This window comes from Pristiophorus japonicus, chromosome Y, assembly GCF_044704955.1.
Source record: "Pristiophorus japonicus isolate sPriJap1 chromosome Y, sPriJap1.hap1, whole genome shotgun sequence".
NCBI lineage: Eukaryota > Metazoa > Chordata > Chondrichthyes > Pristiophoridae > Pristiophorus > Pristiophorus japonicus.
In genome coordinates, this window is record NC_092011.1 from 34623421 (window position 1) to 34638492 (window position 15072).

Consider the following 15072-nt stretch of genomic DNA (forward strand, 5'->3'; position numbering starts at 1 on the left):
AGAAGAGATTTACCATGCTACTGGACTGGAAACGGTAAAGAGGAGATTTACCTGGATGTTGCACTGTAGAGAGTACAGGGGAGATTTACCAGAATATTGCACTAGAAAGTGTGTAGAGGAGATTTACTAGGATATTGCACTAGAGAAGATGCAGAGGAGATTTACCGGTATGTTGCACTAGATAGGGTGCAGTGGAGATTTACCACGATGTTGCACTGTGGAGGTTAAAAAGGAGATTTACCAGGGGATGTTGCACTTTAGAGAGTATAGGGTGGAATTACCAGAATATTGCACTAGAGAGGGTACAGAGGAGCTTTACCAGGTTGTTGCATTAGAGAGTGCACAGTGGAGATTTACCAAGATGTTGCACGAGAGGGTGCTGTTGAGATGTACTAGGATATTGCACTAGGAAGTATGCAGAGAAGATATACTAGGATGTTGCACTAGAGAGGCTAAAGTGGAGATTTACCACGTTATTGCACTGCAGAGGGTACAGACGAGATTTACCAGGGTGTTACACTGAAGAGAGTAGCGAGGAGATTTAGCAGGTTGTTGCACTGGTGAGTTCACAGAGGTGCTTTACCAGGATGTTGCACTGCGAGGGTACAGAATTGAATTACCAGGATGTTCCACTATTGAGGGTACAGATATGATTTACCAGGATGTTGCACTGGAGAGGTTAGAGAGGTGATTTACCAGGATGTTGCACTGGAGATTCTAGCGAGGAGATTTAGCAGGTTGTTGCACTGGTGAGGGTACAGAGGAGATTCCACACGATGTGGCAGTGGAGAGGTTGCAGACGAGGTTATCCAGGATCTTGCACTGGAGAGGTTACAGACTAGATTTACCACGATGTTACAGAAGAATTGATACAGAGAAGATTTACCAGGATGTTGCACTGGAGAGGTTACAACGGAGAATTACCAGGATATTACACCGAGAAAATGCAGAGGTGATTTACAGGGATGTTGGAGTGGTGAGGGTTCAGTGGAGATTTACCTGCATGTTGAACAGGAGATGGTACAGAGGAGATTTACCAGTATGTTGCACTAGAGAGGGTAGAGAGGAGATTTACCATTTTATTGCACTATAGAGGGTGCAGAGGAGTTTTAGCAGGATGTTACGCTAGAGAGAGTACAGAGGATAAGTTCGACGATGATCCACTAGTGAGCTACTGAGGAGATTTACCAGGATGTTGCACTGGAGAGATTAGAGAGGAGATTTATCAGGATGTTGCACTGGAGATGCTAAAGAGGAGAATAATCAGGATGTTGCACTAGAGAGGGTACAGAGGAGATTTTCCAGGATGTTGCTCTACAGAGGGTGCAATGGAGATTTACCAGGATGTTGCGCTGGAGAGAATACAGATTTACCAGGAGGTTGCACTAGAGAGGGAACAGAGGAGATTTAACAGGATGTTGCACTAGACAGGGAACAGAGGAGATTTAGCAGAATGATCCATTAGAGAGGATACAGAGAAGATTTACCAGAATGTTGCATTGGAGATTGTACAGAGGAGATTTACGAGGAAGTTCCACTAGAGACATTACAGAGAAGATTTACCAGGATGTTACATTGAAGCGGGTACAGAGGAGATTTACAAGACTGTTGCACTGAAGGGAATAGAGAGGAGAATTAATAGGATGTTGCACTGCAGAGGGTATAGAGGAGCTTTACAAGGATGATGCACTAGAGAGGGTACAGAGGAGATTTACCAGGATTTAGCATTGGAGAGACTACAGAGGAGATTTACCAAGATGATACAATGGAGAGGGTGCAGAGGAGATTTAACAGGATAATGCACAGTGGAAGGTACAGAAGAGATTTAACAGGATGTTGCACTAGAGAGGATTCAGAGGAAATTTACCAGGATGTTGCACTGGTGAGTGTACAGATGAGATTTACCGGCATATTGCAGTGGAGAGAGTGCAGAGGAAATTTACCAGGATGTTGCATTGTAGAGTGTACAGAGGTGTATCACTAGGATGTTGCACTGGAGAGGATGCAGAGGAGATTTACCAGGATGTTGCACTGGAAACAGTGCAGAGGTGATTTGCCAGGATGTTGCACTGGCGAGGGTACAGAAGAGATTTATCAGGATGTTATACTAGAGAGGTTACAGAAAAGATTTACCAGGATGTTGCACTGTAGAGGGTACAGAAGAGATTTACCATGCTACTGGTCTGGAAAGGGTAAAGAGGAGATTTACCTTGATAATGCACTGTAGAGAGTACAGGGGAGATTTACCAGAATATTGCACTAGAAAGTTTGCAGAGGACATTTACTAGAATATTGCACTAGAGAGGATGCAGAGGAGATTTACCAGTATGTTGCACTAGATAGAGTGCAGTGGAGATTTACCACGATGTTGCACTGGGGAATTTACAAAGGAGATTTACCAGGGGATGTTGCACTTTAGAGAGTATAGGATGGAATTACCAGAATATTGCACTAGAGAGGGTAGAGAGGACCTTTACCAGGATGTTGCATTAGAGAGTGCACAGAGGAGATTTACCAAGATGTTGCAGACAGGGTGCAGTGGAGATGTACTAGGATATTGCACTAGAAAGGATGCAGAGAAGATATAGTAGGATGTTGCACTGGAGAGGTTACAGTGGAGAATTGCCACGTTATTGCACTGCAGAGGGTACAGACGAGATTTACCAGTGTGTTACACTGGGGAGGGTAGCGAGGAGATTTAGCAGGTTGTTGCACTGCTGAGTTCACAGAGGTGCTTTACCAGGATGTTGCACTGCGACGGTACAGAATTGAATTACCAGGATGTTCCACTATTGAGGGTACAGATATGATTTACCAGGATGTTGCACTGGAGAGGTTAGAGAGGTGATTTACCAGGATGTTGCACTGCGACGGTACAGAATTGAATTACCAGGATGTTCCACTATTGAGGGTACAGATATGATTTACCAGGATGTTGCACTGGAGAGGTTAGAGAGGTGATTTACCAGGATGTTGCACTGGAGATTCTAGCGAGGAGATTTAGCAGGTTGTTGCACTGGTGAGGGTACCGAGGAGATTCAACACGATGTGGCAGTGGAGAGGTTGCAGACGAGGTTATCCAGGATCTTGCACTGGAGAGGGTACAGAGGAGATTTACTAGGATGTTCCACTAGAGATGATACAGAGAAGAATTACCAGGCTGTTGCTCTGAACTGGAAATAAATGAGACTTACCATGATATTACACCGAGAGCGTGCAGAGGAGATTTACCAGGATGGTGAACAGGAGATGGTACAGAGGAGATTTTACAAGTATGTTGCACTAGAGAGTGTATAGAGGAGATTTACCAGGTTATTGCAATATAGAGGGTGCAGAGGAGTTTTAGCAGGATGTTACACTAGAGAGGATTTTACAGACTAGATTTTCCAGGATGTTCCACTAGAGAGCTACAGAGGAGATTTACCAGGATGTTGCACTGGAGAGATTACAGAGGAAATTTACCAGGATGTTGCACTGGAGTGGTTATGGAGGTGAATAATCAGGATGTTGCATTAGAGAGGGTACTGAGGAGATTTTCTAGGATGATGCATTGGAGAGAGTACAGGGGAGTATTACCAGGAGGTTACACAAGTGTGGGTACAGAGGAGATTTAACAGGATGTTACACTAGAGAGGAAACAGAGGAGATTTTCCAGGATGTTACTCCAGAGAGGGTACAGAGGAGATTTACCAGGATGTTGCACCAGAGAGGATACAGACGAGATTTACTAGGATGTGGCCCTGTGAGGGTACAGAGGAGATTCACCAGAATGTTCCACCAGACGGGGTACAGAGGAGATTTACAAGAATGTTGCACTAGTGAGGGTACAGAGGAAATTTACCAGGATATTGCAGAGAGGTTACAACGGAGATTTACCATGATGTTGCAGGGAGAGGGTGCAAATGCCATTTAAGAGGATGTTGCACTGGCAAAGGTACAGAGAAGACTTAACAGGATGTTGCGGTTTAGAGGATGGAGAGGAGATTTACTAGGTAGCTGCAACGGAGGGGATAGAGAGGGTATTTACCAGGATTTTGCACTAGACAGTGTACAGAGAGATATAGCAGGATGTTGTATTAGAGAAGTTACAGCGGAAATTTACCAAGATGTTGCACTTTAGAGAGTACACTGTAGAATTACGAGAATATTGCATTAGTGAGGGTAGAGATGAGATTTACCAGGATGATGAACTAGATAGGTGTAAAGGGGATTTACTAGAATATTGCAGTAGAAAGGATGCAGAGGATGTGGCTGTGGAGATGTTGCAGAAGAGATTTACCAGGATGTTGCACTGGAGAGGTTACAGACTAGATTTACCACGATGTTACACAAGAATTGATACAGAGAAGATTTACTAGGATGTTGCACTGGAGAGGTTACAACGGAGTATAACCAGGATATTACACCGAGAAAATGCAGAGATTTACAGGGATGTTGGAGTGGAGAGGGTTCAGTGGAGATTTACCAGCATGTTGAACAGGAGATGATACAGAGGAGATTTACCAGTATGTTGCACTAGAGAGGGTAGAGAGGGGATTTACCATTGTATTGCACTATAGAGGGTGCAGAGGAGTTTTAGCAGGATGTTACGCTAGAGAGAGTACAGAGGATAAGTTCGACGATGTTCCACTAGTGAGCTCTGAGGAGATTTACCAGGATGTTGCACTGGAGAGATTAGAGAGGAGATTTACCAGGATGTTGCACTGGAGAGGTTAAAGAGGAGAATAATCAGGATGTTGTACTATAGAGGGTACAGAGGAGATTTTCCAGGATGTTGCTCTACAGAGGGTGCAATTGAGATTTACCAGGATGTTGCGCTGGAGAGAATAAAGATTTACCAGGAGGTTGCACTAGAGAGGGAACAGAGGAGATTTAACAGGATGTTGCACTAGACAGGGACCAGAGGAGATTTAGCGGAATGATCCATTAGAGAAGATACAGAGAAGATTTACCAGAATGTTCCCCTGGAGATTGTACAGTGGAGATTTACGAGGAAGTTCCACTAGAGACCTTACAGAGAAGATTTACCAGGATGTTACATTGCAGCGGGTACAGAGGAGATTTACAAGGTTGTTGCACTGAAGGGAATAGAGAGGAGAATTAATAGGATCTTGCACTGCAGAGGGTATAGAGGAGCTTTACAAGGATGATGCACTAGAGAGGATACAGAGGAGATTTACCAGGATTTAGCACTGGAGAGACTACAGAGGAGATTTACCAAGATGATACAATGGAGAGAGTGCAGAGGAGATTTAACAGGATAATGCACAGTGGAAGGTACAGAAGAGATTTAACATGATGTTGCACTAGAGAGGATTCAGAGGAAATTTACCAGGATATTGCACTGGTGAGTGTACAGATGAGATTTACCGGCATGTTGCATTGGAGAGAGTGCAGAGGAGATTTACAAGGATGTTGCATTGTAGAGTGTACAGAGGTGTATCACTAGGATGTTGCACTGGAGAGGATGCAGAGGAGATATACCAGGATGTTGCACTGGAAACTCTGCAGTGGTGATTTGCCAGGATGTTGCACTGGCGAGGGTACAGAAGAGATTCATCAGGATGTTATACTAGAGAGGGTACAGAAAATATTTACCAGGATGTTGTACTGTAGGGGGTACAGAAGAGAATTACCATGGTACTGGACTGGAAAGGGTAAAGAGGAGATTTACCTGGATGTTGCACTGTAGAGAGTACAGGGGAGATTTACCAGAATATTGAACTAGAAAGTGTGCAGAGGAGATTTACTAGGATGTTGCACTAGGGAGGATGCAGAGGAGATTTACCAGGATGTTGCACTAGAGAGAATACTGAACAGATTTACCAGGATGTTGCACCGGAGAGGGTATCAAGGAGATTTACCAGGATGTTGCACTGGAGCGGGTACAGAGGAGTTTTAACAGTATATTCCACTAGATTGGTACTAGAGGAGATTTACCAGGATGTTGCACTGCTGCGTGTAGAGAGGAGACTTACCAGGATGTTGCACTGGAGAGATTACAGAGGAGATTTACTAGGATGTTACATTGGAGATGGGAAAGAGGAGATTTAGCAGGTTATTGCTCAGGCGAATGTATAGAGGAGAGTCAACAGGATGTTGCAGTGGAGAGATTGCAGTGAAGATTTACCAGGATGATGCACTGGAGAAGGTACTGAAGAGATTTACCAGGAAGTTCCACTAGAGACAATACAGAGCTGATTTACCAGGATGTTGCACTGGAGAGTGTACAGAAAAGTTTTACCAGGATGTTACACCGAGAGCTTGCAGAGCTGATTTAGCAGGATGTTGCACTGGCGAGTATATAGAGGAGACTTACCAGGATGTTGCACTAGAGGTGGTACAGAAGAGATTTACCAGAAAATTGCACAAGAAAGGGTACAGAGGAGATTTACCAGGATATGGCCCTGGGAGAGTATAGAGTAGATTCACCAGGCTTTTGCACTAGAGAGGTACAGAGCAGATTTACCAAGTAATTGCACTGGAGAGGATACCAAGGTGAATTACCTGGATGTTGCACTGGAGAGGGTTCAGAGGAGTTTTAACAAAATATTGCATAGAGAGGATGTAGAGGAGATTTACCAGGATGTTGCACTGCTGCGTGCAGATAGGAGATTTAACAGGATGTTGCACTGGAGAGCTTACAAAAGAGATTTACTAGGATGTTACATTGGAGATGGGAGAGAGGAGATTTAGCAGGTTATTGCACTGGCGAGTGTATAGAGGAGAGTCAACAGAATGTTGCAGTGGAGAGATTGCAGAGGAGATTTACCAGGATGTTGCACTGGAGAAAGTGCAGAAGAGAATTACCAGGAAGTTCCACTAGAGAAAATACAGATAAGATTTACCAGGATGTGGCACTGGAGAGGGTACAGAAAATTTTTACCAGGATGTTGCATCGAGAGCATGCAGATCAGATTTAGCAAAATGTTGCACTGGAGAGTATATAGAGAAGTTTTACCAGGATATTGCACTAGAGGTGGTACAGAAGAGATTTACAAGGATATTGCACAAGAGAGGGTACAGAGGAGATTTACCAGGTTGTGGCCCTGGGAGAGTACAGAGTAGATTCAGCAGGCTTTTGCACTAGAGAGGTACACAGCAGATTTACCAGGATGTTGCACTGGAGAGGGTACCAAGGTGATTTACCAGGATGTTGCACTGGAGAGGTTACAGATGAGTTTTAACAAAACATTGCACTAGAGAGGATGTAGAGGAGATTTACCAGGATGTTGCACTGCAGCTTGTAGAGGAGATTTACCAGGAAGTTGCACTGGAGAGATTACAGAGGAGATTTACAAGGATGTTACATTGGAGTGGGTAGAGAGGAGATTTTGCTGGTTGATGCACTGGGGAGACTATAGAGGAGATTCAACAGGATGTTGCAGTGGAGAGGATGCAGAGAAGATTTACCAGGATGTTGCACTGGAGAGGGTACAGAGGAAATTTACCAGGAAGTTCCACTAGAGACGATACAGAGAAGATTTACCAGGATGTTGCACTGGAGAGGGTACTAAGTTGATTTACCACGATTTTGCACAGTAGAGGGTACAGAGGAGTTTTAACAAAATATTGCACTAGAGCATCTTTAGAGGAGATTTACCAGGATGTTACATTGCAGAGGATAGAGAGGAGATTGAGCAGCTTGTTGCACCGGCGAGGGGAAAGAAGAGATTCAACAGTATGGTGCAGTGGAGAGGTTGCAGCGGAGATTTAGCATGATGTTGCACTGGAGAGTGTAGAGAGGAAATTTACCAGGATGTTGCACTAGAGGTGGCACAGAGGAGATTTGCCAGGATATTGCACTAGGGAGGCTACAGTGCAGATTTAGCAGGATGTGGGCCTGGGTGAGTACAGAGTAGATTCACCAGGATGTTGCACTAGACAGAGTACAGAGGATATTTGCCAGGTTGATGCACTGGTGAGGGTACAGAATAGATTGACCAGGATACTGCAGTGGAAAGAGTACAGAGGAGATTTTCCAGGATGTCGCACTGGAGATGAAATGGGGGAGATTTACCAGGATGTTGCACTGGAAAGAATACAGAGAAGATTTACCAGGATATTGCAATAGAGTGTGTAAATCGGATATTTACCAGGATGTTGCACTGGAGGGAGAACAGAGGAGATTTACTAGGATATTGGATTAGACAGGGTACAGGGGAGATTTATCAGGATGTTTTACTTGAGAAGTTACAGCAGAGATTTACCAGGATGTAGCACTGGAGCGGGTATAGATATGATTTATCAGGATGTTGCACCGGAGCGGGTACAGAGGAGATTAACCAGGTTGTTGCACTAGAGTGCATATAGAGGAGATTTAGCAGGATGTTGTACTAGATAGGGTGCAGAAGAGAATACCAGGATGCTGCACTGCAGAGGGTATAGAGGAGATTTACAAGAATGTTGCACTGGAGGGGGTAAAGAGTTGATATTTCAGGATCTTGTACTATTGAGGATACAGAGGATATTTAAAAGGATATTGCACTAGAGAGAGTACAGAGGAGATTTACCAGGATGTTAGACTGCAGAGGGTACAGCGGGGATTTACAAGGATGTTACTCTAGACATGGTACAGTGGTGATTTACCACGATGTTGCCCTGGAGAGGATACAGAGGATATTTACCAGGTTATTGCACCGAGAGCTTGTAGAGGAGCTTTAACAGGATGTTGCTCTGCAGAGCATGCAGACGTGATTTACAAGGATGTTGCACTGCAGATGGTACAGAGGAGATATACAAAAATGTTGCACTAGAGGGAGTACCGAGGATATTTAACAGGATTTTGTACTGGAGAGTGTACAGAGGGTATTTACCAGGATGTTGTACTAGAGAGGGTAGAAAGGAGATTTACCAGATGTTGCACTGGCGAAGGAACAGAGGAGATTTAAAAGGATATTGCGCTAGAGAGGATTCAGAGGAGATTTACCAGGATGTTGCACTGGAGAGAATACAGGCGAGTTTAGCAAGATGTTGCACTAGAGAAGGTGCAGATGATAATTACCAGGATATTGAACTGCAGAGCGTGAAGTGGTGATTTAGAAGGATGTTGCACTAGAGAGTGTACAGAGGAAATTTAACAGGATGTGGCACTGGAGGTGGTATCGAGGAGATTTACCAGGATATTGCACTAGACAGGGTACAGAGGAGATTTACCAGGATGTTGCATTAGAGAGGTTACTGCGGAGATTTACCAGGATGTTGCACTGGAGAGGATATAGAGGAGATTTACCAGAATGGTGCAACAGAGCGTGTATATAGGAGATTACCAGGTTTTGCACTGGCGAGGGTACAGATGATATTTAACAGGGTATTGCACTAGAGAGGGTTCAGAGGAGATTTACCAGGAGGTTAGACTGCAGAGGATATAGAGGAGATTTACCAGGATGTTGCAATAGAGCGTGCATATAGGAGATTTACCAGGATGTTGCACTGGAGAAGTTACAGAGGAGATTTACCAGGTTGTTGCACCGAAAGCGTGCAGAGGTGCTTTACCATGATGTTGCTCTGCAGAGCAGGCAGAAGTCATTTACAAGGATGTTGCACTGCAGATGGTAAAGAGGAGATTTACAAAAATGTTGCACTGGAGGGAGTACCGAGGAGATTTAACATGATTTTTTACTGGAAAGTGTACAGAGGATATTTACCAGGATGTTGTACTTGAGAGTGTACAGATTATATTTAACAGGATATTGCACGTGAGATTGTGCAGAGAAGATTTAGTAGAATGTTTCACTGCAGAAGCTAGAGAGGAGGTTTACAAGGATGTTGCGCTAGAGAGGGTAGAAAGGAGATTTAACAGATGTTGCACTGGCGAAGGAACAGAGGACATTTAAAAGAATATTTCACCAGAGAGCATTCAGAAGAGATTTACCAGGATGTTGCACTGGCGAGAATATAGAGGAGATTAGCAGGATGTTGCACTAGAGAAGGTGCAGAGATGATTTACCAGGATGTTGAACTGCATAGCGGGAAGAGGTGATTTACAATGATGTTGCACTGGAGAGTGTACAGAGGAGATTTACCAGGATGTGGCACTGGAGTGGGTATCGAGGAAATTTAGCTGAATATTGCACTAGACAGGGTACAGAGGAGATTTACCAGGATGTTGCACTAGAGAGGTTACAGCGTAGATTTACCAGGATGTTGCACTGGAGAGGATACAGAGGAGATTTACGAAGATGTTGCCAGAGAGCGGGTATATAGGAGATTTACCAGGTTGTTGCACTGGCGAGGGTACAGAGCAGATTTACAAGGATGTTGCCCTAGAGAGGGTGCAGCAGAGATTTACCAGGATGTTGCCCTGCAGAGGGTACAGAGCACATTTACAAGAATGTTGCACTGAAGGGAGTACAGAGGAGATTTAACAGGAAGTTGAACTGGCGATGGTACAGAGGAGATTTACAAGGATGATGCTCTAGAGAGGGTACAGAGGAGATTTACCAGGATGTTGCAGTGTAGAGTGTACAGAGGAGATTTACCAGGATGTTGCACTAGAGGTGGTGCAGAGGAGATTTACCAGGATATTGCACTAGAGAGGTTACAGTGCAGTTGTACCAGGATGTGGCCCTTTGAGAGTACAGAGTCGATTCACCAGGATGTTGCACTAGACAGGGTACAGAAGTAATTTACCAGGATGTTGCACTGGTGAGCGTACATAAGAGATTTACCAGGATACTGCAGTGGAGATGGTAGAAAGGAGATTTACCAGATTGTCGCACTGGAGACATTACAGAAGTGATTTACCAGGATGTTGCACTGGAAAGAATACAGAGGAGATTTATTACGATGTTGCAATAGAGAATGTACAGAGGAGATTTACCAGGATGTTGCACTGAAGAGATGACAGAAGTGATTTACCAGGATGTTGCAGCGAGAGCATGCAGAGGAGATTTAGCAGGATGTTGCACTGGAGAGTGTACAGAGGAGATTTACCAGGATGTTGCATTGAGGTGGTACAGACGAAATTTGCCAGGATATTTCACTAGAGAGGTTACCGTGCAGATGTACCAGGTTGTGGTTCTGGGAAAGTACAGAATCAATTCAGCAGGATTTTGCACTAGAAAGGTTACAGAGGATATTTACGAGGATGTTGCACTGATGAGGGTACATATGATATTTACCAGGATGCTGCAGTGGAGATGGTACAGACGAGATTTCCAAGGATGTCGCACTGGAGATGATACGGGGGAGATTTACCAGGATGTTGCACTGGAAAGAATACAGAGGAGATTTACTAGGATGTTGCACTGGAGGGAGTACAGAGGAGATTTACCAGGATATTGGTCTAGACAGGGTACAGAGGAGATTTACCAGAATGTTGTATTTGCGAAGTTACAGCAGAGATTTAACAGCATGTAGCAATGGAGCGTGTACAGTGGTGATTCATCAGAATGTTGCATCAGAGTGGGTACAGAGGAGATTTACCAGCTTGTTGCACTAGAATGTATACAGAGGAGATTTAGCAGGATGTTGCACTAGAGAGGGTGCAGAAGAGAATACCAGGATGCTGCACTGCACAAGGTATAGGGGAGATTTACAGGAATGTTGCACTTGAGGGGGTACAGAGTTGGTTTAACAGGATCTTGAACTAGAGAGGATATAGACGATATTTAACAGTATATTGCACTAGAGTGGGTTCAGAGGAGATTTACCAGGATGGTAGACTGCAGACGGTACAGAGGGGATTTACAAAGATGTTGCACTAGGGATGGTACAGAGGTGATATACTAGGATGTTGCACTGGAGAGAATACAGAGGAGATTTAGCAGGTTGTTGCACCGAGAGCTTGCAGAGGAGCTTTATCAGGATGTTCCTCTGCAGAGCATGCAGAGGTGATTTACAAGGATGTTGCACTGCTGATGGTATAGAGGAGATTTACAAAAATGTTGCACTTGAGGGAGTACCGAGTAGATTTAACAGGATTTTGTACTGGAGAGTGTACAGAGGATATTTACCAGGATGTTGTACTGGAGAGTGTACAGAGTATATTTAACAGGATATTGCACTTGAGAGTGTGCAGAGAAGATTTACCAGAATGTTACACTGCAGTGGCTAGAGAGGTGATTTCCAAGGATGTTGCATTAGAGAGGGTAGAAAGGAGATTTACCAGATGTTGCACTGGCGAAGGAACAGAGGATATTTAAAAGGATATTGCGCTGGAGTGGATACGAGGAGATATACCAGTATGTTGCACTGGAGTTATTACAGAGGAGATTAGCAGGATGTTGCACTAGGGAATGTGCAGGGGAGATTTACCAGGATGTTAAACTGCAGAGCGTGAAGAGATGATTTACAAGGATTTTTCACCGGAGAGTGTAGAGAGGAGATTATCCGGGATGTGGCACTGGAGGGGGTATCGAGGAGATTTACCAGGATGTTGCACTAGAGAGGGTACAGTTTAGATTTACCAGGTTATTCCACTGTAGATGGTACAGAGGAGTTTTACCAGGATGATACACTAGAGTGGGTACACAAGAGACTTACCAGGTTGTTGCACTCGAGATGAGACAGAGTATATTTATTAGGTTGTGGAACTGGGAGTGTACAGAAGTGATTCACTATAAAGTTCCTCTAGACAGGATGCAGAGGAGATTTACCAGATTGTTGCACCAGTGAGGGTACAAAGGAGATTTACCAGGATATTGCACTTAGAGGGTACAGAGGAGATTTATTGGATGCTGCACTGGAAAGGTGCAGAGGAGATTTATCAGGATATTGCACTAGAGAGGGTATACAGCAGATTTACCAGGATGTTGCAATAAAGAGCGTACAGAGGAGATTTAACAGGATTTTGCACTGGAGGGCTTACAGAGGAGATTTACAAGAATGTTGCACTGAACATGTTTGCACAGGAGATGCACACGGATTTTGCACCCGAGCGGATACAGAGAAGATTTACTAGGATGTTGCACTAGAGAGGGTACAGAGGAGATACCAGGACGTTGCACTAGAAATCGTGCAGTGGAGATTTACCAGGATGTGGCCCTGGGAGGATACAGATCAGATTAACCAGAATGTTGAACTCGACAGGGTACAGAGCAGAGTTTCCAGAATGTTGCATAATTGAGGGTGAAGAGGAGATTTAGCTGGATATTGCACTAGAGAGGGTACAGAGGAGAGTTACCAGAATGTCGCAATTTAGTAGTTATAGGGAGCTTTACCAGTGTGCTACACTGGACAGTGTGCAGAGGAGATGTACCAGGATTTTGTAATTAAGAAGTTACTGATCTGATTTACCAGGATGTTGCACTGGAGAAAGTACAGAGAAGATTTACTGGGAAGTTGCATTGGATAGGGAAAGAGGAGATTCACCAGGATGTTACACTGTAGAGGATAGAGAGATTTAGCACGATGTTGCAATGCAGAAAGTAGAGCAGACATTTACAAGGTTGTTGCACTTGAGAGGGTACTGAGGAGATTTACCAGCATTTTACACTGGAGAGGGTACAGAGGCTTTTTAACAGGATATTGCACTAGAGAGAGTAGAGAGGAGATTTACCAGGAGTGGGTAGAGAGATTTAGCAGGATGTTGCACTACCGAGTGTACAGAGGAAATTTAACAGGATGTTGCAGTGATGTGCTTGCAGTGGTGTGGTTGCAGAGGAGATTTATCAGGATGTTGCACTAGAGAGGATACAGAGGAGAATTATCATGATGTTGCCCGAGAGAAGGTGCAGAGGATATTTACAAGGATGTTGCACTGGAGAGGGTACAGAGGAGGTTAGCAGGATGGGCACTAGACAGGGTGCAGAACAGAGCTAACAGGATGTTGCACTACAGAGGGTACAGAGGAGATTTAAAAGGATATTGCACTAGCGAGAGTACAAAGGAGAGTTACCCGGATGTTGCACTGGAGAGCATACAGAGTAGATTTACCACGATATTACACTGGAGAGGGTACATAGGCGATTTAACAGGACATTGCACTAGAGAGGGTGCAGAGGCGATTTACCAGGATGTTGCACTGCAGAGCTGGCAGAGATCATTTACGAGGAACTTGCAATAGAGAGGGTACATTGATGATTTACCAGGATGTTTTGCTGGAGACGGTACAGAGGAATTTGACCAGGATGTTACACTGGAGAGGTACAGAGGTGATTTAACAATATGTTGCACTGGCGAGGGTACAGAGATGTTTTACCTGCAATGTTACACTAGAGAGGGTACAGAGGATAATTAACAGGACGTTGCACTGGAGAGGCAACAGAGGAGATATACGACGATGTTGCCCTGCAGATTGTATAGAGGAGATTTCCAGGATGTTGCTCTGTAGAGAGTACAGGGGAGATTTATCAGAATATTGCACTAGAGAGGGTGCAGAGGAGATTTACCAGGATGAGCACTAGAGAGGGTGCAGAGGGGATTTACCAGGATGTTGCACTAGAGAGGGTGCAGAGGGGATTTACCAGGATGTTGCACTAGAGAGGATGCAGAGCAGATTTAGCAGGTCGTTACACTAGAGAGGGTACAGAGGAGATTTACCAGGTTGTTGCACTCGAGATGAGACAGAGTATATTTATTAGATTGTGGAACTGGGAGTGTACAGAAGTGATTCACTATAAAGATCCTCTATACAGGACGCAGAGGAGATTTACCAGATTGTTGCACCCGTGAGGGAACAGAGGAGATTTACCAGGATATTGCACTTAGAGGGTACAGAGAATATTTATTGGATGCTGCACTGGAAAGGTGCAGAGGAGATTTATCAGGATATTGCACTAGAGAGGGTATACAGCAGATATACCAGGATGTTGCAATAAAGAGCGTGCAGAGGAGATTTACAAGGATCTTGCACTGGAGGGGTTACAGAGGAGATTTACAAGAATGTTGCACTGAACAGGTCTGCACAGGAGATGTACCCGGATGTTGCACCCGAGCGGGTACAGAGAAGATTTACTAGGATTTTGCACTGGAGAGGGTACAGAGGAGATACCAGGACGTTGCACTAGAAATCGTGCAGTGGAGATTTACCAGGATGTGGCCCTTGGAGGGTACAGGGAGATTAACCAGAATGTTGAACTCGACAGGGTACAGAGCAGAGTTACCAGAATGTTGCATAATTGAGGGTGC